A 5,832-nucleotide genomic window follows, 5' to 3' on the forward strand; every position below is an offset into this window, starting at 1 on the left:
TCGCTTAATGCGCTTTACAGACTATCAGTTATTCCGGACGACAGTGCTCGTGTTGAACCTATCCCATATATTGCGCACATTATAAGTTAAGTCCGAAGGCATAATCGATACTGCTGAATTTTTATGGGATCGATAACACATTTACCGATTATTTAGTCATCGCCGACAAGTCGTATCGATCCGACACACTGTAAGATTCTTTACAAACACCGACATTCCGTCCGGAATAACTGATAGTCTGTAAAGCGCATAAAACGATCCAAACAAGCTTGAGAAATGTTCATTCTTATGCGTTTTTGATCGACTGTTAACAAATGCGGTACCCATCTTGCAGAAAGCTTTTTCATCTGTAGTTCTTCATGCAAAATTAAATGGACTCGATTATTTGAGATGCCCATGATATTAGCAATTTCACGCACTTTTATTCGTCGATCATTTAATACCATATCATGCACTTTGGCTACAATTTCTGTTGTTGTTGCTGTTTTTGGACGTCCACTACGTGGTTCATCTTCAATGCTTTTACGACCACGTTTAAATTCAGCAACCCAATTTTTATCTGTTGTATATGAAGGAGCACTTTCACCTAACACATTCACCATATTATTATGAATTTCTTGTCCCGATAAACCTTTTTTATGTAAATATTTAATGACAGCACGCATTTCTAATTTTTCCTTTGTAAAAAAATTGCGGATGCGTCTTTTTTGAACACCTGTTTCTGTATGAAGGAGGAGAAGCAGATCGAAACAGAATTTAGCATGTGTTCATAACAGAGATGGAAGTTTCCAAAACACTTAACTTTTTTCTGTTTATACCGCGCTTTTTGTGCTAGGCTAAGAAGTTTCCGAACTGCCCTCGTAGGTAACGGATATAAGCACATATCATATAAGAAAATGTAGCAAAGACACCATGTGTTTTTGTTTCTTATAAGAAAAACGTGTTTAATAAAAAAATTGAAAAAAAAACAAAAATCTGGCAATCACAAAATCCAATCCAAAATCCCTTTAAAAAATCCTATAAGAAACTTTTTTTTTATATGTGGAATTTTTTAGTTTTGATTATTTTATTATATTGAAGTTATTTAATATCCTTTGTTACTTTTTTATTTAAAGATTATTTTAAATCGTAGCTAAGCAATTAATGAACTAGTGGTATCACAAAAGTCAAAGTACACATTCACTGATTTTTTGTTTATTTTAGCATCACGAAAATGGCTGATGCAAGGCAAGAGTACTCGTAAGTACAATTTTTTATTATTCTATTATGAGCTTTTTCATCTGTAGTTCTTCATGCAAAATTAAATGGACTCGATCCTTTGAGATGCCCATGATATTAGCAATTTCACGCACTGCTATTCGTCGATTATTTAATACCATATCATGCACTTTGGCTACAATTTCTGTTGTTGTTGCTGTTTTTGGACGTCCACTACGTGGTTCACCTTCAATGCTTTTACGTTTAAATTCAGCAACCCAATTTTTATCTGTTGTATATGAAGGAGCACTTTCACCTAACACATTCACCATATTATTATGAATTTCTTGTCCCGATAAACCTTTTTTATGTAAATATTTAATGACAGCACGCATTTCTAATTTTTCCTTTGTAAAAAAATTGCGGATGCGTCTTTTTTGAACACCTGTTTCTGTATGAAGGAGGAGAAGCAGATCGAAACAGAATTTAGCATGTGTTCATAACAGAGATGGAAGTTTCCAAAACACTTAACTTTTTTCTGTTTATACCGCGCTTTTTGTGCTAGGCTAAGAAGTTTCCGAACTGCCCTCGTAGGTAACGGATATAAGCACATATCATATAAGAAAATGTAGCAAAGACACCATGTGTTTTTGTTTCTTATAAGAAAAACGTGTTTAATAAAAAAAATTGAAAAAACAAAAATCTGGCAATCACAAAATCCAATCCAAAATCCCTTTAAAAAATCCTATAAGAAACTTTTTTTATATGTGGAATTTTTTTAGTTTTGATTATTTTATTATATTAAAGTTATTTAATATCCTTTGTTATTTTTTTATTTAAAGATTATTTTAAATCGTAGCTAAGCAATTAATGAACTAGTGGTATCACAAAAGTTAAAGTACATATTCACTGATTTTTTTGTTTATTTTATTCTAATTGCTCAGATTGGAGTTCCTAAATTTTCCTCTTTACCTTTTAAGCAAATAATTTAAAACTATGAATTACTTCTTTTTACATGATTTTTGTGAAATGTATTTTTATAAGACACTATTTTCTTAAATACAATAATTGTCTATAAGAAAAAAAACGCATATAAGAAAAATAATTACGTGATTTTCAGACTTTCTTATATCCGCTACCCAATGTGTCATAAATTGCTTATCACGAAAATGGCTGATGCAAGGCAAGAGTACTCGTAAGTACAATTTTTTATTATTTATATTAATGTTTCTTTATTTTGTCGGACCACATTTGTGTTCATACACGCTCATAAAAAATCGCTTCTGTAACATATACTCCCAAACATATTTTGCTTCAAGCATATACATTTTTGGGTATTGCCCAAACATTTATATGTTTGATCTCTTCCAATATATAATATGTTTGAAAGCATATTAGTCTAAACAATATATGTTTGGGTAGTCTAAGTTCCAAACATTTTGTATTTTTGCATCCAAATTCAATAATGTTGTCTTCCAAAAAACAATATGTTATTATGTGAACATATAATATGTTTGGAAGCATTTTGCACCCAAAAATATTATATGCTTAAAAAAATTCTCCCAAACAATATTGTGCTCAAAATTTTATTTATTTATATATTTACAATCATAACGAATTATGAAAAAAAAAACAGGTAATATAGGTGCTAACAACATAGGTTTTCGACCTGAATGCTCAAAATTTTGTTTCTGCCCAATTGTATATTCCCCCACATCTTTCTCACTTCCACGAGATTTTTTAGTTCTTAGCACCTTTTTCTGTAATACAAACATTGTAGAAGAAATTATTCAATTGTATGATTTTTTTTTATTTTAATTTTACCTTTTGCCGGACGGGGATTCGAACAGCGGACCACACAGTTTGTAAGGATCAAAGAAGTAGCTGATCAATTGCCCAAGGAAAAATGAAATGTTAATTTTGTAATAACAAGCAACAACCACCAACTTAATTCAATATCGCTCCCTGTTAAATAGCGCTCCAAGCTACTAAACACATATATGTTTATAGGCTATTTCTAAATTAATATATGTTTGCATCCAAGCATATTATATTTACAAACATTTTATGTCCCAAACATAATATGTTCTAACATATTAACATATATGTCCCAAACATGTTATGCTAGTTTATGAACATTATATGCTTGCACTCAAAAATATTGTGTTTAAAAATTTGTGTTCCAAACATATAATGTTTATAGCCAAACATATGAAAAACAGCCTTTTTCATCCGTGTAGGTGAGAAGTCTACTATGTACACTTTTACTAACGGCTTCAGCGAAGTCAACAAAGTCGGGCACAACAAAAACACTTAATAAGTGTCTTTAGCATTTAGATTTAGGACATAACTCCTATCTATATAAATGTACCGGCCGATATATATATATATATATTTTTTTTTTTTTTTATGTTAGCCTGATATCAATGCAGGCTGGTTCAATGTCCAAATCATTTAAACTAGAAGTTATTACAATATTTATTCGAGCTTATTGGACAGGAAGATTAAAGGAATTGACATCATTAAGTTACTGAAAAGAAAATGCCAGATACCCATCTCGCAAGCCTGACTATACATATATGTTTCAGTGTTGGCCACTACACATTTCCATAGTCTTTAACGAGATCTGGCCGGGTGAGATGATTCAATTTGGTTCTTTTATGTTAATTTTTTATGAAATTTACATACGAGAATTATTTTTCCCAAATTTAACCATTTTTCACCCGCACTGTGCATCATCTTTTCGTATAACTTTACAATCCCTTAATCTTATTTTTAGATTTCGATTTGTTACTACACTAATGTACCAACAAATCGAAATCTATTTTTAAAGACATTGCTGAATTCACCTGATTGGCGAACGATCACACAATGTCTCGTTTCTAGTCAACAACAATTACTGTGATAACTATATGAAACTGGTTTCTAAGGACACAACAACAATTCTAACGACAATATTAGTAATGTTTTCTTTTTCCTTATTTACGACGGGCTCCTCGTAGCTTACTATTTTTATGTTAGCCTGATATCAATGCAGGCTGGTTCAATGTCCAAATCATTTAAACTAGAAGTTATTACAATATTTATTCGAGCTTATTGGACAGGAAGATTAAAGGAATTGACATCATTAAGTTACTGAAAAGAAAATGCCAGATACCCATCTCGCAAGCCTGACTATACATATATGTTTCAGTGTTGGCCACTACACATTTCCATAGTCTTTAGCGAGATCTGGCCGGGTGAGATGATTCAATTTGGTTCTTTTATGTTAATTTTTTTTATGAAATTTACATACGAGAATTATTTTTCCCAAATTTAACCATTTTTCACCCGCACTGTGCATCATCTTTTCGTTTAACTTTACAATCCCTTAATCTTATTTTTAGATTTCGATTTGTTACTACACTAATGTACCTAACAAAACCTACTCGCAACGATTCAAAGGTTCAAACGTCGACAAAGGGTCTATTTTCATCGGCCTTGCCGAATTCAATACCATTTCAATTTAATATTTACATTATTTTTTTTTTTTTTTTAATTTTTATTTTTAAACTTTTTTTTCTTTTATAATGATGAGTTTATCGTTATTAATTTCATTTAATTATTTTGTATGCGTAATGTATCGACACTTCACTTTATATATTTTAATTTATGTATAATTATATTTATGTATAATATAATTTTAAATATTACAATTTTAAACTAAAATACATATCATTTAATGTGGATTGCGTTCTGTGAATTTAGCCAGGCCTTTCTTAGAGAAACAAAAAACAAAACTTTTATGTGAACATTTCGTTTGTTATAATTTTTGTTATGCTACATATAGAATTAATTTTACTTAAATGTTGTCTGGTTTAGTTTTTCTTTCTGCTGTTCTTTACAATGGACTAATTATGTTTTGTTTTTATGTAATTGCATTATTTTTTGTTTGTTTTACAATTAACCAACTAACAAAATACAATACATATGTACTTAATATACAGAAAATTTTTATATATTTTATTCATTAATAATACATACAGAAGTTGTTTTTGTTTTTCTTTTAATATAATTTTTATTATTATTTTCAATGAACAATGTTGAGATTAAAACTTTACTACTATTTTTGCATTCAGTTTCTTTTGCTTAAATACATGATATAGTTGTTGTTGCAAATAATTTATATATTATTTATATTGTATATAATTAACAGGTCTTTTATTTATCTATATATAAATTGTTAATGATTTTTTACAATCCATTTTTAATTATATAACTTTATGTTGTGAAAAATTTCATAACAAAAAAATGAAAATTTTAAATTTCTCTCTCTTTTTTTATACACATTTATGTATATGAATATATATGTAAATATATTTTTTTTTAATTTATTTTAATTTACAAAAAACGTGGAATGAATAAAAGTTTTTATTCTTAAAGATTTTGGAAGAACATTTTTTTTTTGAAACTTTTAAATGACTCTCTATCTCTCCAAAAACATAGAAAATCGCAATACAGAACTCAAACACACATGAATTATCTAAACTAAGTAAATAAATACTAAAAAAGGAAATAATAAACTACAAACATTTCTTTTGTTGCATTAACATAATGTCATATACGAAACCACGGCCTTATTAAGACACATACTAC

The sequence above is a fragment of the Haematobia irritans genome, chromosome 4 (genome assembly GCF_050003625.1).
Source record: "Haematobia irritans isolate KBUSLIRL chromosome 4, ASM5000362v1, whole genome shotgun sequence".
Taxonomy (NCBI): domain Eukaryota; kingdom Metazoa; phylum Arthropoda; class Insecta; order Diptera; family Muscidae; genus Haematobia; species Haematobia irritans.